At 34.6% G+C, this 24,331-nt stretch overlaps 1 protein-coding gene across 4 annotated transcripts in view; it reads right to left on the bottom strand.

Annotated features, from left to right (window-relative positions):
• Nucleotides 1-24,331, bottom strand: part of Dg (Dystroglycan) — a 115,617-nt gene that overhangs the window by 64,674 nt on the left and 26,612 nt on the right. Inside the window, exon 2 of one of the 4 annotated variants that reach the window (XM_067776997.1) lies at nucleotides 19,309-19,426. The exons of 2 other annotated variants lie outside the window; for them this stretch is intronic. The gene's annotated coding sequence lies outside the window, so the exon portion shown is untranslated. Of the gene's footprint in view, nucleotides 1-8,439; nucleotides 8,502-19,308; nucleotides 19,427-24,331 lie in introns of all 4 variants that reach the window. One more of the 4 variants, XM_067776996.1, reaches the window with a different exon arrangement.

Below are 24,331 nucleotides of genomic sequence, written 5' to 3'. Positions count from 1 at the left end.
AAGAATCAATCTTGCCAATAAATGCTACTTTCGACTAGGTAGGCAATTGAAAAGTAAAGTCCTCTCTCGGCGAAAGAAAATCATACTCTACAAGTCACTTATCGTACCCGTCCTGCTATATGGGGCAAAAGCATGGACCATGACAACAGCAGATGAAGCGGCTTTGGGAGTGTTCGAGAGAAAAGTTCTTCGAAAGATTTATGGACCTCTACGCGTTGGCGATGGCGAGAACCGAAGAAGATTTAATGATGAGCTATACGAGCTATACGCAGGCATCAACATAGTCCAGCGAATTAAAACGCAGCGGCCGCGCTGGCTAGGCCATGTTATGCGAATAAGAGATGATGCTCCGACCAAGAAAGTGTTTCTATCGGAACCAGCCTATGGAAGCAGAGGTAGAGGGCGGCCCCCGCTCCGTTGGAAGGACCAGGTGGAAAACGATTTAAACTCCCTTGGTGTAACCAATTGGCGCCGGTTGGCGGAGCGACTGGCGCGCCTTGTTGGACGGCCATAACCATTTAGACGGTTAAGCGCCAATTAAGTAAGTAAGTAAATAAGTAAGGTGTGTGATAATTTTGTTTGAATTTAAAAATAGATACTTTTTGTTACCAATGTAAATGGCAGCACGTGAGTTTGGGATAAACGACCAGAGTACACAAATTCGGACAATAGGCTTTAAGCACGCATAGTAATCACTACTTTACGAGTTCGAGCCTATTCAAATTACGCGCCTACTCATCTCAAGGGTTGATAATTATGAATAAGCGAGGTTAGGAGATAGAACTGAGTTGAATACTGAATAAAGTTCAAAAGTGTGTATGTAAATATGTAGGTCTGTACATAGAATATCACTTAATGAATCAAAAATATCAAGTGGCTACCACTTCATGAATCTACGTACAGTCACTTAACAGTCAAAATGGGATGATCTAGACACGTAAAAAGCATTGGAAAAATATATGCTCGCGTTTTTACTTTTCTCAATCCTAGACAAACGACTTGACTTCGAATGTAAACAAAGTATTTATATATTTTATCAACTAAAGAACCATAATTATTGTCATATCAGAAGAGCTCTCCTTGTTCGGTATGGATAACCCCTTTAAACGTATTCGAGAAACAGCATTGGAGATTGAGCAACACCAATTAGAACCAATTATGGAGCACAATCATACTCCAAATTAGAAAGATTTTTCATGCAATAAAATGTACGTAATTTTCGTATACAATAAACATATAAAAATTAATAAATAACAAAGACAGGGCCACGTAAAATCTGATAACTTTAAAACTTTTCTATTTATTTGCGAATTTTCTTAAGTTTCCGTCTTATCTCCAATTAGTTTATAAGACCCAAATTAAGTAAGATCAACTATAAATTAGCTAATTAATTCGATCTCTCCATTGATGTATTAAACATCACAAGCACACACACATACATGTAAATTACAAAATCCATGTACATGTATGAAATTAAAATCGAAATTTTCGGGTATCTTATCTTTGAACGGTTTAATCACCTTTGAGCATTTGGAAAATATTTGGGTCAACTCGTAGCCTGATTAATGTTATGTTTATTCACACACACAAGTGTTTCAGCATACATTCTCAAGTGCATTCGCTTACAGTTAGATACCCAACAAAAAAACTTATGTATAAGGGATTGTAAATTATAATACGATATCAGCTGATTTGATGGTTTCTACCAAAGGCACACTTCACAAATCTTTGTATTTAGGCAATAAGAAATTAATCCTCTTCAAGTTGAGCATTGGACAAAAGAAATATAAGTACAAATATACGCCATCATTGCCTAACAGTAGCCCCTGCAATATTAGCAACCGGAAATCCTTGAGTTCAATTCTCGACTTCAGGAAAACTTGTCTGCTATTTGCGCCTGCCTATTTTTTAATTCTGCGGAGTTAAATACAAAGTACTTAGAGCAATTTTTTTTCCGTTTTTCAGAATGAGATAATAGTAGACTTGTGTTAACTTTTAATGTTCTATCGGTTGGTATTAATAATGTAAGTCTATAATTTTCCGTTAACGTGCAATTTACTGGTTTACATCTGGTTAGTTGTAAAGATCGAACTAGAATTAGTCCGGACTAACAAAAATGATTGCCTTTGAATTTTGTTATTCCATAGGAGTGCTTTTAAATCGTATTATTTCATATGATGAATCCAAAAAGGAATAATTAGTTTGGACTAAGAAAAAGGAATATGACTAAAAAAATTAGTTCATTATTCTAAAAAAAGGAATAAAGGCTGCAATCCAGAAATGTTCGTCTCGGAATGGGAATGCATGGATTGCATTCCGAGGTGATTGCATTCCTTAACTCTGATAGGCAGTAAGTCAAAAATAAAAGCATATTTCTGTTTGGTATTAGTGTCTCAAGTTAACATAAGTACTGTTGATTAAAAATTCTTACTTTAGCCCTTTGCATCTAACTCCACCGAATTCTTCCCACAAATTCGGGAGACGATTTCGAGCGACATCTGCAAGGCAGTAGATTTTTTACTGAGGAGTTTTTCATGGTAGAAATATACTGGGAATGTTTGCCGAGCCACTGCCCGCTTGGAAACTTTTTTGTTTTTTTTTCTTTTTGTTAATCACTAGATATTTTTGCTTTTTTTGTTGCCGAGTGGTTGTTCAAGCTTGGAGATCTAAAACTGCTCAGCTACAGAAAAGATATCATCAGCTCAGTGTAATACTTTAATAAATAGAAAAGACAATTGTTTTTGTTTTTATCAGCCTATTGATAAATGACTCTGATGATGAAGGCTTAGCACCCTTCGAAATGGATCTATCTGCGCAGCTATGGCAGGTTGTCTGAAGAATTTTCTACTTACTATTCCAAAAACAAAATACAATTTTTCAAATTTAGAAAAATTAAAAAATAACAATAATTATCATTAGAAATAAATTATTGTTCTGGCCTTGAGCTCGAATCGAACCTTGAATCATTAAATAGAAAAGAAACATCAGAAACATACAAATACTACATTAATTATTAAGTGAAGTAAGAGCAGTCTTTTTTTTTTTTTTTTTTAGTAAGATAAAGCTTTATTACAAGCAGGGTTAGGATTTTAAGGCATTTGCCTATTTTGTCGTCTTGGTCCTATCTGTAAATGAAATCAAGAATTACGCGTTTGACATCTTTTTTATTAAAAATATAAATTTTTATTTCGCCTTTTTTCGCCTTTTCTAGGTGCTTTGCCTTTTTCTTGCCTTTTTATATTTACCATGCATTGTCGTACGGATATATAAAATAGTTTTAATTTCAATATTTTCAAGTACAGAACACATTTTTATTTCAAGACGATTTTAAATTACTTAATGTAAAATTGGATTTTAGAACGTAGATTTATACCGATTTTCTCCTTTAAATAATAAATGCTTTTTTTTGCCTTTTGTGAAAACTCATTTTGCCTATTTGCAAATTTTTGTTGCCTTTAAATCCAAACCCTGATTATAAGACGTTAAAGTGAATATAATAATTGGTATGCCAGACATTCACTCTGGTATTGAGAACCACGGCGGTACGCTTATTATAGAAATATATAAAATGCAGCATGGCTTATCTTATTCTATGCAAACACTAACGAATTATGCTCGTTATTTTATATTCATCACTTGTGCGATTTTTTGTTGGGTAATTATTGTATTAAATATGCTCACGTTAGCGAAATAATGTTTTCAAATAAAATAAAATCTGAGAATTTTCGGTGCTCATATATGAGGAGGAACTTAAATATTTGTGATTAAAACGTTTAATAACCTTGCCAAAGAATATTGGCCGTCATTGTTAGTTAGACCAGTCAGGTTTGGAAAATTCTCTTAACTGCTGGAAACCAAAGAAGTTTTCAGATGCCGAAAATAATTTCACCAGCAGAACTAGACGGGCCATATCCAACCTAGTAACAAAAACTAGAAGACCACAGAACGGTTGGAGTTCACTGGGAGTGACTAAAAGGCGAAAGTAATGGGGGTCCATTCGATCACAATAATCAATCTGGCATAAGGAAAGTCAATACATATCAGCCTCCCTGATACATGATTCAGAGTTTTCAACTTTGGCAAATTCAGATGGAATTGCTCTTGGAATATTTGAGAAAAAAAGTCTTTGGTTAGTACTGAAGAACATTTAATGAAGTACTGGACGACGTTTTTGTAGATACGGAAGTTTTATGAATATAAATCAAGTGGATTGTTGGTTAAACGATGTTGGGGAAAATATAAGATCACCGGTCTAGGAAGTATTGAATTGGAGTGATTGCGTGGAGCATGACTTGCTGACGTAGGAACGGAAGACTGACATTCTTTGGAATCGTCAATACCTCCAATATTTTTATGTGTCGATAAGCAGTGGATTTATGTATGTAGTCATAATTAGTTGGTTGAGTTGAATTGCAGCAATGCAATATTTTCATATTTTCAGCTTAAAGAGGTGTGGTAAAAGTTGAAATGGGATGATTACTTGGAAAAATATGCAAAAGTCTTTATACACGCATAAATATGTGGATATGTACAGATGGGAACACGAAAATAGCAGTGAACAGATTTAGTAAATTTAGTTCAATTATTGTCTGGTTTTGTTCATTCTAGCAACGAATTGTGTAACTGAAAGTATGCTAACCAAATCTCAAAAATGGATTCAAAAATATTCGAAAATTCCAGAAGTGTTTAAAAATGTCGTCTGACAAAGTGCAAGTCCCTTGAAATTCGCATTGAAATCAAACAATTTTTGGTCCAAACGGTGTAACACGTTTTTTTCCACATAAAAAAAATTTTATCATGCGCATTATCTTATGGAAGAAAAACTAAGTCAATGCGAAATTCGGAGGACTTATATATAACTGACATTTTGTTTGACTAAAATTGTTTGGCCTACAAAACTGCAATTCTGAAAAGTGTAGGTACATAAAAAAAACGAAAATTTCATGCAGATTCTTAAGGGTTTTTCTGGTTTTTACTTATTTTTTTTTATAGACAAAAAAATAGACAAAAAAGAAAATCATTTATAAAATTTCCTAAAACTGTTCACTGCCATTTTCGTGTTTGCAGCTGTACGTAAAAATGAATGTAGGTGTTGTTTATATAAACAAATATATTTCAGCCGATGCAGCAATTAATATCAAAAAAGAAAAATAAATAAATATTTTACATACAAACTTGTAGATATGTATGTATGCATGACAACCAACAACATCGAAACAACAGCACATGTTGCCCCAAAAGAGGGGCCAGGCCAATATGACGAACGCGAGAATCTCAAAATGCAAAAAGTCAAAATAAAACTTGAAAAAAGAAGAAAGAACAAACGAACGCAAAACGCTAAATGAATAACGAGCCAAGTGAAATAAGTCGAAAGCAACCAAAATAAAATACAAACCAAGAATGCAGACAGAAAAACACAAACTAAAAGCGAATGCGCATACGCACAAACCATTTATGCATATTAAATTATGCATGTATGTATGTATGTTCGTATGTGTTTGTTGTTAATGTGCAAGCGAATATGTAAGAAGTTCAAATGCAATGCACCACGCCTAAAACATTGCTTCTGGAGCGAGATGACGAAACTTTCAATCTGACGGACAACGAAAATTCAACAGAAAGTTTCCAAAACAAAAAACCAGAAAAGTCCGAAAATACTTGAAAAAGCTTAAACAAACAGCCATAATGAATATGTAGCGCATACCTCACCTCCGCCAACGTTGTCATGGCCAGTCCAATGCATCTGGGGGTATGTACATTAGAGCGGTCCTAAAAATTTGTTTTCCGCAAAAAGACTACCGCCCAACAGATTATTCCTTTGTATGAAAGTAATAAATATCCGAACTCCTAGGCAGATTACACCAGCTTAAGGCGTGGCACATTCTTATTGAAAATGCCCAAACCCGTTTTTTTTTTTTAATTTTCGAGAATAATCACCAAAATCTTTAAAAAAGTTGTAAATATGCGGTTTTATTTATAGTGTATTTATAACAAGAAAATGAAAAAGGAAAACGAAATTTGAAAATGGACGTGGTACTTCCCAGTTTTCCATCAAGCATTTTCAAACGTTTCGAGAGACCAATTGACGTATGAAGTCAAAATTCTGTACACATACATATTTCTCCCATATTGGTTAAGGACCACGCCTATTTTATAAACATTTTTTTTTTTAATAAAATATCATAGGCCAATGTAAAAGGCATTATCTTTGCGAAAAATATTTTAATATCAATCTTATTTTACTTTCAAAATACCATTATAACAAAAAATTTAAAAAACGACAATATTTGAAATGGGTGTTTCACCCATCCCTCCTTTTTCGACCATTCATTATTTTGCATTTCGATAGCCATTACTGGAAGAACAATTGAACTATTGTGAAGGAAGTCTATATCCTTAGTTTTTATAAATATGAAAATTTCTAATAAAATGGCCAAAAGACATTTAATAAACACACCCCTTTTGACAACACTTAGTGTCAAAAAACTTACCTAAATGAACTTTACTACAGCCCTCTACTTATACTTAATTGGCGCCTAACCGTTTAAACGGTTATGTCCGTCCAACAAGGTGCGGCAATCGCTTCTTTGCTCCGCCAACTGGCGGCAATTGGTCACACCAAGGGAGTTTAAATCGTTTCCCACCTGGCCTTTCCAGCGGAGTGGGGCCCCTCTTCCTCTGCTTTCATATGCGGGTTCCGAAAAAATATTTTCTTGGCCGGAGCTTCATCTTTCGTTCACATAACATGGTATAACGAGCGTAGTCGCTGCGTTTTAATTCGCTGGACTATTTTCTTGACTATTTTGATGTCTGCGTAAAGCTCGTACAGTCTGTAAGTGCTAGTTTTTCACTGACTTGTTAACTTTTTGTATTTCTTAATTGTAGTCTGTTTTTTAATTGTATGAAAATTGTTAGTAGTCTGTAAGAATTTTGTTAATAATATGCTGTATAGTTTTTTCATTGGTAGTCTGTAAGAACAGGTGTTCATAGACTTAATAAATAAATGGTAAATGGTAAATAATTAAATCTTCTTCGGTACTAGCCATCGCCAACGCGTAGAGGTCCATAAATCTTTCGAAGAACTTTTCATCTGATGTTGTCTTGGTTCATGCTTCGGCACCATATAGCAGGACCTGCACGATAAGTGACTTGCAGAGCATGATTTTCGTTTGCGGAGAGACGACTTTACTTTTCAATTGCCTACCAAGTCCAAAGTAATATTTATTGGTAAGAGTGATTCTTCGCTTGATTTCAGAGCTGGTGTTGTTGCTTGTATTAATGCTGGTTCCCAAATAAAAGAAGTCTTTTATTATTACGGAATTATGGCCGCCAAGAGTAGCGTGGTTTCATAAGCGCAAATGCGCTGCCTCTTTGCTCGATGACAGCAGGTACTTCGTTTTGTCCTCATTCACCATCAAACCCATCAATTTGTTAGTTTCTTGTCTTTGTTTTGGCAACGCTGCCTTTAATAAACCTACCTTTTCCAAATAGATGTCGCTGCTTTGCCTTTAGCCGGATATTTTAAATGAAACACAACGGCGAGATCTGCCTATCACAACTCATTTGTACAAAAATATCACGGCCTATTTTTCTCCAATCTCCCAATGAGCCAGGGCATTCGCGTGAGAACTTAGCGAGACGCGGAGCTAGGAATCTCACTGGATGATGGATAATATGCGTGAAGTGAGAAATTTGGATCAAAAAGAGAAATAAATGCTTTTTTTTAACTGAATGGAGAACCATTGGATTTTTTGCGACCTGTGTTCTTGTAAATATTTGGCGATTCTGCTGGCTCAAGGTCTTTTTAATAAATGAAACGGTACCGTAGTGTAACCGAAATATATCGGAAGAAAAAAACCTATGTGTTTCATTTATTAAAAAGACCTTGAGCCAGCAGAATCGCCAAATATTTGAATGGAGAACCATAATGCAGTTTTAACAAACGTGAAAGAAGCACAATAAAATTTGTCTAGGTTCGGATGTAAACGAGCATCATATACTCAGCTAGAGATCCATCGTGCAGTTATTTTAGTTCAGTTTTTTTGCCCTAAGTATTATCGAAAAAGGGGCATTTATTTAATGATTTTGAGTATTTTATAAAAAGTATTCCTCTTTGTACAGAAAATAAGTGTAGAGTTTTTCACTGTAGGTCAATTCTTCTTCATTTGTCAAAAGAGGTTGCCACACCCATTTAAAAATGTTTATGTTACGTCAGTCGGTAAACGGCTCCAGAAACGGCACCCAATACATAATCAAGTAAAAGGCGCTGCCACGCCCGTTTCCAAAAAGTGTTGCCATTCATTTAATTGTTAGTACCTGGGCAAACGAGCTTTGCTCGGCAATCTTCATATATGCCCCATAACTTACTTTGTTCTACATGTCATCATTAATCAAACTCTACTTTTTTTATATGCACATATATTATATATTTTTACTTACCAATATTTGATTTCCTTAAAAATAGATTTCAAAAAGATATCGAACACTAACCGCAAAATGAACTGGAATGAAAAATTTGAAATGGGTAATTCCAGCCTATAGTATAAGGGATTGTTATGACAATTAGTGTAATCGATAACTAAGTTATTTAGGTCGAGTATCTTCATGCGCCGAATTATTAATTTCAAACATTTTTTTAGTTATACACTATGAAAGTCTCACAATTTTATTACATTCCAAAAACTTGTAAATTTCACGAATGACAACTATCAGTTAGTTTAATTAAATGTCAACTTACTTCCCTAAGCGCCATCTGTTGGTAAGTAGTTAGATGGTTAAATGTTGTTTTCAAATTAAACATACATATACCTCCAGTGTTCAACGGGAGAAAATTACCTTGGTGAGATATCTTTTTGCTACGGTGAGAAATCTTTCTAATAGTAATCTGTGAGAAATTGCAATTATTCATTTCATATTTTCCAAAAATATGCATTTAAATATATTTTGCTAGAATTTGCCACGGTGCACAGTGTTTCGACTGTATGGAGTTAGGTGAAAAAAGTCAAAACCATTATAGTTGTGCTCCTATATTAACTTAACCACTGAAATTGGATTATACAGTAGCCCCATGCTTCTAATACTAAAAATTTTAGTGTGTGTGTGTGTCTACATATACATTAGGGTGATTCAAAAAAAAAATTTCCCAGCTCTTACCCTTTTAAATCCTTTTTATTGTAAAGATAATCATACTTTGTCTCAGATCGTTTATTTAATGAAAACAGAACTACAACATAGTTCCATATAAGGTTATCATTCACTTATGTATTTACTGTAAATAAATATTTCAAAACTTGCAATCGTCTCTGACTTCTGCTTGATTTGGCTTTTTCCTTCATTAAAAATGCTTTGGTTCTCTCCTCGGATTTGCCAAACTTTTAGGGGCAATCTATATGATATATGTAATAAACACTCGAATGTTTTTATCAGCGCATGGAGTGTAGACATAATTTTCAGTCTTTGCAATGTAAGATGCAACTGGTTTGTTCATTTGACTAGGTTTGGCATTGCAAATGTAACAATTTTGGTTACCATTCGTCCGTGAGAGTATGTTACATATTTTTCCATCCACCATTGTTGAGAGGAGAGTATGTTTCACTAGGAAATGTTTACAATCAATTGGCCTCAATTGATTAATCTGAGCCCTTATATTATCTGCTTCGCGTTTCACTAAATCTGGTGTTTCTTTTTAAAAAATAAATTTGATTGGACGACAATATCGTGTTGATGAGGGTCTGTAATTTATCCAAATTGGAGTATCGTGGTCATCATTTAACAAAAGCTTTAAAGGCACGAAACAAATTAAAAATAAGTACTCGTCAGTTGCAGCATCATTTTCAAACTTTTGCTTGTACATTCTATGCCCTGAACTCCCATCTAAGCCCCATTTGCAAATAAGTGTTGCTGATTGAACTTTGTCAGCTCCAGAAAGCGACAAAGTGTCTAAGACGCGCTTAGTGGTTATATCTAGCAAAGACTGCAATGTAAAACTAGCAAAAATCTCATCCACATGACTGCTTCCTCAGGTGGAAAGCATATTTTCTTAGATTTCCTTAAACTATAGAACGATGGAAAGACATCGTGATCTACACCCAGAGCTGCATTGCTCAATAATTTATAGTTATTGGTAGTTAATTTAGCGTCAAAGTAGAGGCCTATCGCTTCATCAACAGAGAGACACCTTTGTTTTGAAGCATTTATTTATTTTCATATCTTTAGCACTACCTAAGTCATCGCTTAGGTCTTTAATAATACTAGCAGCATCTTTTTTCCTTGCGAGCCTAAGGACGTGCTCGGCAGCGAACAAAATTTCCTCCAAAGTGTAATTGTAAGTATGAATTATATTCTTTTAATTTTAGTATTCTGCCCACAGTCTTGGAAGTCCTTTGAGTTTCTTCAGCAGCATACGAAGGAGCATCTGGTTCCTCCAGTAGAAAAACTATATCCTCGCCATTCAACCATTGCTCATACTTAGAAGAGAACCGCTCAATCCGTTTACCAGCGAAATTCCACTTCTTATCAATTTTCAACATCAACAATTTAATGTTTCTTTTTAGTTCATCTTTCGCATTATCGGATATACAAAGGTTAATCTGTGTGTTACTATATATTTTTTCAAGTCTTTCATTTTTAGGGTAGCTTTGCCACAATTGGAAAAATTCTTTTCGTGAAATTATATAAGATGGAACTGAAAATCGAAAAATTTAAAAAATTAAAAATTACACATTTTTGCAAATCCGTGCGCTACAATCGGCTTATATGAGCAGAAACTAAATAAAATTCTCTACAATATGAATTTACTTTTATTGAGTTACTAAGGGGTACTCACTTTTTTTTTTGCTACTATTCTAAAACATTTACAATTCTTTGTTGTTTTAAATATTTTACCTGGATTATCCATGACTCGTACTGAATAGATATCGTTTAAAAGATAAGGGTTTATATTAAATTTATTACCGCTAAACTAACTTAAACCGATTAATCCATATCACCCGGATTTCACAAATTTCCACACAAATGCACCGTTTTTCGAAGATTGGTGGCAGCTAATTACCCGAAATTTTGCGAACACGACTTTTAGTAATTGCCCTCTAACATAAACACATTTTCGCTTTTATCTGTCACTATGACTTTTTTCCACCTGTCGCCTTATAGCCGAAACACTGTGCGGTGCCTTGATATTGCATTTCAATTTTATTAGCGTGTATGCAATTTAGAAAATTAAGTCGATTCATGTGTAAGATTTTTGTACAAAGATTTTTAACTTTAATGTTCTCCTTTAAAGCTTTAATAGAATATGAGTAAGTTGAGTACTATTTCGTCTAACTACCCAACCCTAAATGGTAACCCTACTCAAAAATGTCCCTATTGTAATGCGGAGTGAAATACCTTTCGTTTGATACCCATATCGGCATATCTCATGCAATTTTTTTTAATTTCCAGTAGGTGGCAACCCTAAATGGCAACTCTACTCAAAAATGTCCCTATTGTAATGCGGAGTGAAATACCTTTCGTTTGATACCCATATCGACATATGTCATGCAATTTTTTTTTAATTTCGAAAAGATGGCAACCCTAAATGGCAACCCTAATTGGCAACCCTACTCAAAAATTTCCTATTGTAATGCGGAGTGAAATACCTTTCGTTTGATACCCATATCGGCATATCTCATGCAATTTTTTTTTTAATTTCGAATAGGTGGCAACCTTGTGAAACATTCTGAGTGGCAACACCTAGGTAGAAAGTCTTAAAAGATATATATTATCTCTGTGCCAAATTTCATTTAAATCGGTTGAGCCGTTCCCGAGATCGTTCGGCTATACAAACAAACAAGAATTGCTCGTTTAAAGTTACTAGAGTTCGCCTAGTGGTTGACATTCAACCACATAAGCAGTTAAAATAATATATCAAATTTTTATTGTTCATACCTAACGATATTTACCTTAGTAAGAAAAAGAGTTATTTAAAAACGTTAAAATTTTTATTAATATTAATATATTGCTATATTTAACAATTTCAATACTGAAGTAAAAGTAATTTGTCATTTTAATATAATAATAGGAACATTCGATGGGTAATATAATGAATAAATAAGCTCAAAACAGGGAAATTTTATATTGCTCTGGCAGGAAGAGTATGATTTAATCAATGTGCTTCTCGTAAACAAAAGGTAGGAAAAGGGAAGGTAAGGAAAGAAACGGAAAGGAAAGGAAGGACAATCAATGGAAGGATGAAAATAAAAGAAATGAAAGAAAAGAAAAGTAGAGGAATGGAAAGGAAAGGAAAGGAAAGGAAAGGAAAGGAAAGGAAAGAAAAAGAAAGGAAAGGAAAGGAAAGGAAAGGAAAAGAAAGGAAGGAAAGGAAGGAATATGAATGGAAGAGAAATGAAATTAAAAGAAAGGAAATAAAAAGAAAATTAAAAGAAAGGAAAATAAAGAAAAGGAAAGGAAAGGGCAGGAAAGGAAAGGAAAGGAATGGAAAGGAAAGGAAAGAAAAGGAAAGGAAAGGAGAGGAAAGAAAAGAAAACAAAACAAAGGAAAGGAAAAAAGAATAGAATGGAAAAGAAAGGAAAGAAAAGAAATACATTTGATTCTTGATCAGCTATGTATTTTTGTTTCATTTGTACAAAGCAACTCCTCGGCCATGCTGACGATTCAGCATAGTACACAAAAAGCAACTACACACACACACAGCGTGTCTATAGTATGAATAAGTGCATGTGTAGTGGTGTGACTTTTATTTTAAATTTTTTATATTAAAATGATTTTTAAATTTTTTTTATTTATGGATAACAGTGCAGCTCAAATTTTCCTATCAATACATGTATAATTTGTATACCTTAGAATTATAGTTTAGCAGAGAACGGTTCCACTTTTTTTCATCTTGTCTATTTATATATAAGATAAGATAAATACACTTTAGAAGGGAAAAAGCGCATTAAAAACTTTTTAAATGGGTTTGTCGTTCATGGCTCTCGAAAATAACAAAAAACCCGAGCATATTCAATGGAAATGTGCCACGCCTTAACCTTAAGTTATCTGCCCAAGAGTGTGGAAATTAATTAACTACACAAAAAGGAATAATTTGAGGGGGCGGTACCGCTTTTTATAAACTTTGATTTTTTTCATACAAAATATGTCCAGTGTAATGTACATATGTTTCAAAGTAGTGGAAAAAGTAGGGTCTGCGGCATACTGTGCTGATCCGGATATAAACAAATCCTTAAGCTGCCGTTTTTCAGGCAGAAGTATTAGCGGTAACCAAAGCAGTATAAACACTGGGAAGAATAGCTTCAACTGCAGCCGTGTTAATTTTTTTACTGATAGCCAAGCCGCAATTAAAGCAATAATCTCGCGTAGCCCAGCATCTAAAAGTGTTTTAGAGTGTAAGCAATCTCTGGAAAGAATGGGGAAGGGGAAAAGCATATATCTACATTGGATCCCATGGCATATGGGGATAGATGGGAATAACAAAGCGGATGAAGTAGCTAAAAAGGGTGCATCCTTTGAAGCTTTCTCCCTAGACGTCCCAACTAGATTGGACGACGACAAGAGAGGGGAGAGTTGCACATGGTCGACCCAGCGGAAAGGGCGGGGTCCAAACTCGGGGCTTAGATTAACAAAGTTGCTCTTATCATTAAAAATAGAGGACTGTAGACTCATGATGGGTATTCTGACTGGACACTGGTTTCTGGCGTCACATGCCTTTAAATAAGGCTTGGTCAGTGGGGACGTCGGAAGTGCGGGTTGGAGGAGTAAACGATCGAGCACGTTTTCTAATCATGCTCTGCGCTTGCCGGGCTAAGCGTCCAGCTATTAGAGTGATACAACTGTCAGATGTAGAAGCAGCAAGTGGCTTAAGTCCTAGAAAGCTTCGAGTATTTGCAAAGAGGACGGAGTTATTTTATAGCACAGGGCCTGGTTTTTGATAGTGTTTTTCAGTTTGGTCGTTAAGTAAACTTCTGGTAACACTACGGACTCATTCAGTATATGTGAGGTCCTCATGGGCCGGTCAGTTCAACCTAACCTAACTTAAGCTACTGGTCATTTGGTGTCAAAAGCGTTTCCTTAAAGTAACATAACAGACATTTTAAAAATTTTTTTTGCCATTTGGATACTGTGACTAAGTCGTAAGCTGGGTTCAAAGTTTATAAAAGTATACATACAAAAATCTTTAAAATCGTAATCGTTTCGAAATGCTGACCAAAGTTTGGACCTGGATGATCCCAAGATATTTTACACCAATATTGATATCACACGAAAAGAGCTGTTTATACTATCAAGATATGATACATTTTATTTGCACATAGCAACCGGTTGTGGAGATGTCGTCCAAAATGCACTAAAATAAAATAATTAAAAAAAAAAAATTAAGTTAAACGGTTTTATTGAAAACAATACTTACATGAAGTAATAATAATAGTAAAAGCTAGAAAATAATGAGGTCCTAGGTACTAGTCATCACACTCCTCATCAATCTAGGGAATTGATCAGACGATTAAATGAAAGCGTTGGACCCGTGAAATTTCTAAAAATGTGAGGCGCTTTTATTTAATTGTCTGATCAACGCCCTAGATTGATGAGGAGTGTGATGACTAGTACCTAGGACCTAATTATTTTCTAGCTTTTAGTATTATTATTACTTCATGTAAGTATTGTTTTCAATAAAACCGTTTAACTTAAAATTTTTTTTTAATTATTTTATTTTCAAGTTTTTAGTCTTAATTTAATTGCCTATTATTTCTCATTCTATTTAGTTCATTTAGTGACTCATTATTACAAGGACTCTTTCCGGACAATTTGTTACAATCTAAGTCCTCATACACAATCCTTCCAAAGACTTTACTCGACTCTGCGCCACGTATGCTTGTCCCTCCTCCAACTCCAAAATATTTTGATGTCACTTCTACCGGACTGTATGTAATATTTGTTCCAAATATGAGCCAAATCGGACAACAAATACGATTTTTGTGAATATCTCGATCCTAGCGCCACCTAGCGGCGATATTTTTCTTATTATTGCATTGTCATCGGGTTCTGAACTATATTCCAAGTTTCAAGCTTGTAGCTTATCGGGAAGTTACTTAAATTTCAATTACAAAAAAGTGCTGTCCAGCCTGTCAAGTCAACATAAATAAAACCGTTTAAAAAACTAGCCATGTCGCGACCGTGACATTTTCAAATGCCTATAAATCAAAAAGTGTTAAAGAGTTGTTTTTCTTTGAACGCAGAATCAATAGAAAAAACTTTGAATCTAGATATGCTAAAACGGTTTTACAGGTATCACTTTACATTTTAAGAATTTTCTTGACATTGAGAATGTCTTTAAAAGGTTGACACCTATATGAAGTCAAAAAATTTAATTGATATAACAAAGAGAAGGTATTTAACGCCGTATTTCAAAAGAAATATTTTTAGTGGGGATTTCACCTGATCATCTTAATATATATATGTAAATTTTTCTGTATTTGAGTTTGTAACTTAACTCCTCCTAAAAGACTGTATGCTTTAGATTTATAATTTTGTCCGGGAAGGGTACCTTGACAAGCTTGTTATTTGAAAAACTATTTAATGCGATTTATTAGCATTCAGGGGAAAGAGAAGGAGGAGAGGAAGAGAAGTGGAAGGAGGGTGAGGGATGGGTAAGAAAGTGGGAGTAGGAAATTGAGGTAAAACTCTATGTCCACTTTTTAAACGTAGGTAAGCCAATTTTCGGGCCGAACAAAATCTGCTGGGTACTCTATATTATATATCGACCTATACTAATAGAAAAGTCGTAGCTTACGAGTTTTGTTAGCAAGGACTTATCTCAGAGATTCTGTTAATAAGGCCGTATCTGATGGAAGTCGTTAATAAAGTCGTATCTCAGGAGACCAGTTAAAAAAGTTGTACCTGAGAAACATATTTTGTTATCAAAAGAGCTTTGAATTTAACTTCATTTATTTGCTTTTTACAATTCGTAAAACACATAAATTGGTTAACCAGAAATAGATTCATGCGTTTTCTATAGTATAATTTAGCATTTCAATTCTTTAACGAATTGTGAAAAGAAATTAAACTATATTTAGTTCATACCTATCTCTTCTGTCAAACAATTTTTGATTGCAATTACAACCTTTTGAAATGGCCTCCTGAGATACGTCTTTTTTAACAGAATGTATGAGAAACGTCATTTTTAACAAAACTTTTAAGTTACGACCTTTCTATTGGAATGGGTCGATGTATTTGAAATTTCGCTGTGAGAGTGCTATATCTGGCCTTTGCAAATGTTAAAAGTAGAAATGATATTCCCTTTTTTTTTTTTGAATATTCCGACAGAAATGATATACGCCATATGTGAGACGCAAAATTGTTTGATGTTCATTTATACATAGATATGTACGTACGTATATATATATATTCCATGGTACATATGCATATATGTATGTAATATTTTGATGGAATCGCCTTGCTGCTGGCCTGTTAGGTTTCCAGTTTGCGTTTGCTTTTACTTGAGTACTTACTCATAAAGCCTAAATGGTTGTCATCATCAATGAACTGGAACGACGATAGCTTCGAAAATATTCACTGGTACTTACATACATATGTACATATATTGACTCTGACGGTGATTTTGACTGAGGCAGAAACAGTAGCTATGGAAAAATCAAAAGGGTAAAGTATAGATAATATAAACAAAATACTCCACTAAAATGACCGAAATATTTTATATATAACAGCGAAAGAAATGGTAGCAGTTACAAAAAACCATGGGCGAGAATTGAAAGAGTAATGGGAAAAAGGTCTGCGAAAGGGAAATTGCGAATGAAGTTAAGAGGGTTTGAACAAATAGGCATTGAATGTACATACAAACAAACCAACAGCGTTGTCTACACAAACTGGCGACTGTAAACTTAATGCTGATGTGCTAAATGGCGAGTTTGTCAGGACTCCACGAACTAATGTGCCTGATAATTTCACGGCATCTATATCTATGTGCTACTCAGACACATCATTTGAGTTTTCAACTGTATCTGAGAGTGATGTTCCTAGATGCATTTTTAAAATAAGATCCAATGCAGTGGGAGGAGACGGTATTTCAATGAAATTTATATTGCCATATAGGTACCTATATACGCACATTATTAACCACTGTATTGCAACATCATGCTTCCCTGACCTGTGGAAGGACGCCATTGTAAAGCCTGTGCCTAAAAATAGAGATACAAGTTTACCAAATGATTTTTGTCCCATAAGTATTTTACCTGTGCTGTCAAAGATTTTGGAAAGTCTGCTCTCGGAACAAATTTAAGAAACTACTTTCCCCTATCAATCAAGATTTAGAGCCCGCCAGAGTTGCTCAACAGCGTTCTTAAAAATTATAGATGATATACGGTTGTCCTTTGATAAAAATGAGCTAACATTGCTTTGCCTCTTAGACTTCTCGAAAGCTTTTGACTCCGTTAATCACATTTTGCTATGCAGTAAATTAAGAAAATATTTTGGATTTGGTGAAAATGCAGTAAAAGTTATGAGCAGCTATCTGACCGGCAGATATCAGCGAGTGGACACGATTTATCGCAGCCTAAACCATTGACCATGGGAGTTCCACAGGGCTCTATCCTTGGACCTCTATTATTCAGCTTATCTATTAACGACGTTTTTCTACAGTGCAACCACGTTAGCTTGCTATGCTGACGATGTGCAAATGTACTTGGCTGATAATTTTAGCAGGACCAATGACTTATGCTCTAAATTAAATGCTGACTTACTGAGTATTTCTCGCTGAGCTAGTAAAAATGATTTTTGCCTCAACACTAATAAATCTTATGTTTTGCCGATATCTAGAAAGAAGATCGAAATTGGTAACCTCCCAGCCATATATATCGATAAGAATTTGATAAAAATAGTTAACAAAGTAAAAAACTTGGCTTTATGGTAAACTCTAACCTGACATGCACAGATCATATTAATTTTATGGTAGGGAGGGTATACGGTACTCTACGCAATTTAAGGCAATCGTCAATGTTTACCCCAGCCGTTATACGTAAAAAATTGGCCATTCAGCCACTGTTGCCTATAATCACTTACTCAGCGTTACTATACAATAAACTAGAATCTTGTTCTACCCATAAAATTGATATAGCCTTCAATCATATAACACGCTATGTATACGGTCTAAGTAAGTTTGAACATGTTTCTGCTTGGAAGTCATTGCTTCTGGGCTGTGGTATTCATAATTACTTGAAGGCTAGGAGTTGTATTTTTCTAATTACCACAAAAACACCGTCCTACTTATACGAAAAACTTATGTTTCCTAGATCTAACCGTTTAAATAATCTTATTGTTCCAAATTTCAACTTTGTTCCATCAACTCGACTGTTTTTTGTTAACACCATACGCACTTGGAACTCTATTCCAGCTACTGTAAGAAACTGTATAAACGAAAGAAATTGTTTATAATTTTTTTTCATCACAATCGACCTGAATTGTAATATTTGTAGTATTTATATATCTTGTTCTTTATTTTAATCATGTGGTTTATTTATCTATATTTGCTGATATAATCATGTTATATGTTTCTTCTTCTTTGAAGTTTGTTAATATTAAGATTTAAATTCTATTGTTCCTATTTACATAAATGTTTATAAAAATGTTCATGTAATAATGTTTTGTACTATAAAAGACCGGAAGATGGTCTTATTCTACTAATAATTCCCAAATAAATGAAATGAATGCCCCTATTACGGTTAATAACTCAATTAGTTGGGTTGTAATTAAAACAACTCAACTCCTGTTTGGTATTACGAATTGCAACTTATTTCAGTTGAAGATGAATTGATGTTGCCAACCTAAGAAAGTGATATTTGACAGATAAATGAACAGCTGATCAATTTGTGGCGAAAATTTAAGCATTTTCAAAAGTGATTTTGTTATTAAAAGCAAAACGGATATTATATGAAATCTATTTTATAACGGCGAAAATGTTGGTGATTGATATGTCGCGAATACGAAAAACATTCGCGTGATCATTCAAATTCCTTGAAACTACCAAGCACCAAGTAATAAAATGTTCAAGTGACAAATGATGAGCTTCAAATGAAGTTATTTTGCAGATTTGAAAGGAAGCAGTTTGCTCATTACTAAACACTCAGATTCCTTGCTGATGGCAGCTATCAAAAATGCTGTGGAAATGATTTTGGTGTTGCATTGGTTTTAGATATTATTGAGGAGCATATTTGTGCGAATTAGATTAAACCCCAAACAGCAAAAATTGTATTTTACTCTAAAACAGGATTCCCAGGAGTAGTGATTAGTATCAATGGGACTCACGTTCGCATAATTTCACCTATTTTGGCTGCATCCGAAGTGCGACCAGCCTCGTCCGGAATGTCGCTCCATAAAGTCAAAAAGTTATTCAATGTAATCCTTCGTTTAAACGTTGTTTTTTCTATAAATGTGTACAAAATTGTTGATTATTGTTTGATTAAAAAAGGTTTAACTACCGGCTTTAAATTTTTTTTTTTTTTTTTTTCGTAACGTTTTATGAGCCCGTGCACCATCTAACTCTTATCAAAGGTGGTATCAAAAGACCTGTTTCGATCTCCGTTTTCAGGATTTTAAAGCGGAAATTAAAAATTTTGTTTCTGTCGAAAAATATTTACAAAAACCCACAAAATGGCCAGAAAGGGTCCGAAATATGAGGCCCGATCCACAGTTTTTTTGCACAGAACATCTTTCCGCGTTGGCGGCCTTTGGCCGCGATTTGTAAAAATAACCCTGGGTGGGTCCAACGCCTTTCTGCATTAGTGTGTACAAAAAGACTGGCAAAATACAACAACTACATAAAAATTTGAACCGACAGATATGACAGAAATTAAATTTTTAATTTTTGTTTTCGGATTCTTAATCGGAGGTCGAAACGTGTCTTTTGATACCAGCTTTGGAAATTTGTGTTAAAAGTTAGGTGGTGAACTGTCTTGCAAAACGTTACATTTTTTGAAAACAACTGCAAAATTGTATGAGACAACTGCTAGTAATCAGTTTTAAGATTTTGACGTCTTTGACAACTAATGCCACAAAAAGTTGTTATACTAGACAACTGAACCGACATTTTTTTTTTTACAGGTTGAGTTTTAATCTGTAATACCAAATTGCGAAATTTCAACCCAACCAGAGTTAAGTTGTAAACGGTAATTGGGGTAAAAATTAACCTAATTGAAAATGGCTTAACGAACTATTTAAAGCCCCGTCACATAAGCAGTTTTTCATATAGATGCATTTAACTCAATATTATGCATAATGAGTAGATTGCACGTATTTTTATGGAGAACGGCAGATTGAGCGACACTGGCGCCATCTGACATGAAAAAGTAGCCAACTTCCAACTTTTGTTGCAAGCAAAGCATAAGAATAATTTGACATTTGCTGTGGCTAATGATGCTTTCACACTTTGCAAGTGAAATTATTTTTCCCACTCATTCGCAACTTTTCCAAAAAATTTTCACAGTTAAAAACTGCAATTTAACAGATGAATAAGACACAAAATATGTTAAGAAGTATGTATATTTCTTGTATGCAAAATTTTGTATGTGAATAGCCAAGGCGAAATAAACTTCAATTTCCAAGTCTGAAGTTCCTTCATATTTACAAACGCAACGTCTTGCGAGATTGTGGCGATGTTACTGAATGCAGAAGATTGCGTTGAACGCATCTATATGAAAAACTTCATTGTGCCTCGGCCATTAAACGAGTTGAATTCGTTTTGTTAACGAGCTAAAATAACTTATCAGTTTTGTTTTACTGTGAACAAGGAATACACAACTTTGGTACGTAATTTTCGAAACGATTTTTTTTGTGTGTTGATACACGTCGAATTAGGTATTTGCCATTGTTCGATTAAAGCTTAGTTTTAACACCATTGTGGATAAAACAAGTGTGATATCTTATCCGTCAACTGCGTGACAGGATGTTCAAGATGCTTACTTTTAAGCGTTTTGACAGGATGTTCAATATGGCTGCGTATATGGCTAGCTATCTTCAGCGGGTGATAGAAAGAGATACAGAATGGGACCACGATAGTCAATTAAAAATCAGGTGATCGGTTCTATTTATATTTTTGACGTCTGTGCAGAAGTTATCACACTTGTCTTATCCACAATGTTTAACACCTGTTACAACATTCCTCGCGCAACCCTACTCTCATATTTCCCTTTCATTTATCTGAATTCCTCACTATGCCTTTCCTAACTTTATCCTCATACGTATCTCTCTTCCTTTATCTCACTCTCTCTTTTCTCCTCTTCTGTCTCTATTTCTCTCAATCCTTATCACTGTCCATCGCTTCCCCAATTGCTTCTGGCGTTCTTTCCCTGTACCTCATCAGTCCCTTTCCATTTCCTCTCTCCTCGTTGCCGTCCACTTCCGCTTTATTCCCTTTCTCTCCGTTTTGAAATAGATTGGTCCCTTGCCCATTTCTGGGATAGTTTCAGAGGTGCCTGGAATTATTCCTAAAATCAATAATAGTTTTCATTTTGCAAAAAGTCGGGTTACAAAACTCGAAAGCTGCAAATTAGAGGCAATTTTTTTTTTTTTTCAATAAAATCAAACGCCATTACATTCATGCCAAGTGTTTTTTATGAACAATATTGTACGTACAATTTTATATACATAATTATAAGTAGGTATGTGTGTATGTATGAGAACACGTGCAAGTTCATTTCCACTACCGTGATTTCATTAACGCCCGGTTTGGTACATGACGCAGCCCCCAATTTGCCACAGAGCAATTACTACCCCAAAAATTTAAAACACAAATCTTTTAAAAATAGAAGCAAACAACGATTTCGAAGGCATATACATATGTACATAAGTAGTGTGCACTCATGTGCAGATAGATGTAGATATTTTAATAAAAATGGTGAGTCGATGCAGAGGAAACGCGGAAATCAGCAAATAACCAATAGTGAAAACACCCAGCTACTAAAAAAAAGAATACTCTACATTTTTCTAAGCGGGGTCGCAGCAGTGTTTGGAAAGAACTCCCAATATATTGCTGCAATGAATAGCTCTCAGTGAAAACTCAACTGCCTAGCAGATGCCGTTCGCAGTCTGCATAAAACATGTGAGCCCCGTCCCGCTAATTTGTAGGAAAAATTAATAGGGCACTACGTAAATTGGAAGAGAAGCTCGGCCTAAAATCTCTTCGGAGGTTTCCCCGCCTTATATTTAATTTTAATTTTCTGAACTTTTTTGGTAAAAGTCTAAAACATGGGCCGACTGCTAATACGTGTCCAAAAATATCGGTAGAGGTGTCAAACGACGCGTATTGACCTGCCCGGAGATATTTGCAGTTTATAACTAAATGGTTTGACTGGCCAGTACAAACAAAGACTATGACGAGTTTCTCAGATATGCAATTTTTTGTTATAGTTCTCGTCAAGTGGAATAGCCGAAAGGCAGCTGTTCTACATGTGCACCGTTAAAATATTTAATTAATAATAAACATTTTGCCGAAATTTGGATTTAGATAAGAATCAGTGCATTGGCAGAGCAGAATTTTCCTTACATTTTTATTTTCAAATAATTTAGTTTATATTTTAAAAGCTTTATTCGCTTTTGTGTGTCTCATATAGACATATATATGTATATAGATTTTTCATTCGAACCGTCGTTTTCCGCTAGAGGAACTCAACATGCATTGATATAAGAAATAATTACGTTTTATTTGCAAAGTTCAGACCGCGAGCCAGCATAACATAACAACAGTCAGTTATAAATGCTCCGACATCGGACATTCAAAATATTAAGGTTGCCAAACTGTAGAATAATCGAATATTTTCGGGTTTGAAGATGGTCGCAGACGAAGCATTTTACGGCAAATAGTCAAAGTATCTATCGTGACTGTTCCATTCGAGCAAATGCTAGCTATATTTAAGTGGTACACCAACAATTGTTTACCCGAAGAATTTGAGGAATGAAAGGGAATCAATTAAAAAAGATGACCTGTGGCTTCATCGCGAAAATATAAGCTCTCATACATACATATATCGCCTGGCCGTGTCTATTTAGAATGAACATTTTCCATTATATTTATGTATTAATCTCTGGAAGTTCCACCTACGCTCAGCACAGTGCCACACAACTACACGACCATCGATCGCAACAAGATGAAGAACTTAAAACGTATTTCTAATTATACTGTAACGAATATTAGCATCTCTAAGCTGTTACTAAGTAAATGCACAACAGCAAAAACATTAAAGCAAGCTACATAAACACATCTATCATCATTTACCCACATACATACAAGGCAACGAAGAGATAACTCACATACAGATGTAGTCATCAGTCGAAGTAGTACTCACATATACACACGCATATGGCTATGCGAGAGGCTATAAACTACAAATACACACGCATATAGCGGGTAATCAAATAGAAAATTCTAGAAGAAGATACGTCTAGACATTTGGGGCAGAGAGTATAAAAGCAGCACAAGCTGAGTAGTCAGTAATAAGTTTGATTTAACCGTCCTGTTCATGAAAAAGTTTTCTTCTTAGTACGCATGGCTGGGTACCCGGGCACCACAAGGCAGTTCATACGTGAGAACTACTAGCGGTACCGGGTATCCCAGCCATGAGAACTAATAATAAAAAACTAATTTTAGTAATAAAAAACTAATTTATTAAAAAAATCATCTTTATGAAATTATATTTGTCTCTCCTTTTTGTAGAAAACTTATTCCCATACGATGCCACACAATTTTAACTCGTTTCTATTTGTAGATTATTTAAAAATGGCTTTTGAATATGCAAAAGGTACCCGGGTACCCATCTACGCACAGGACGGTTAAGCACGCTGTTGGTTGTGAAGTACTTTCAATGTAGTCTAATAAAGACCATTTTTGCATTATTGAATATTGGAATTATTTATTCAACAGTTTAGCGATTCAAACGTTATCAGAAGATTCGGAATAAACGCAATTTCACTAAATTCGTGACAATACTTATGTAGTTCGCTTTTGTAAAGGCTTAAAATATTTAAATCATTGGTCTCTATTTGTTCTAATATTTGTTATCTGATTAAACAATTCTGCTTTTTTTGTGTATGTTGCTAGTTTTACCACACAAATAAATGCCCATTTATTTAAGTGACTCAGTTTAAGTAGTTATTGTTTTTTCATTTTTTCTTTGATCGGCGGAGTTACGTTCTTAGATCTCGAAGTAGAACCACTTAAGCCAATGATTTTATTGTTTGTTGTTGTTGTTGTTTTTTTAGGAGGAATCAAATCGACTTGAATCAAAGTCGTAATTATAAAAGAATAAAGCGATGAGTCACTTCAAAAAGGAGTAGA

This window comes from Eurosta solidaginis, chromosome 3 (genome assembly GCF_040869045.1).
Source record: "Eurosta solidaginis isolate ZX-2024a chromosome 3, ASM4086904v1, whole genome shotgun sequence".
NCBI classification, from domain to species: Eukaryota; Metazoa; Arthropoda; class Insecta; order Diptera; family Tephritidae; genus Eurosta; species Eurosta solidaginis.
Note: the sequence above shows the minus strand (reverse complement) of the source record. Positions and strands in the feature narration are given on the sequence as shown.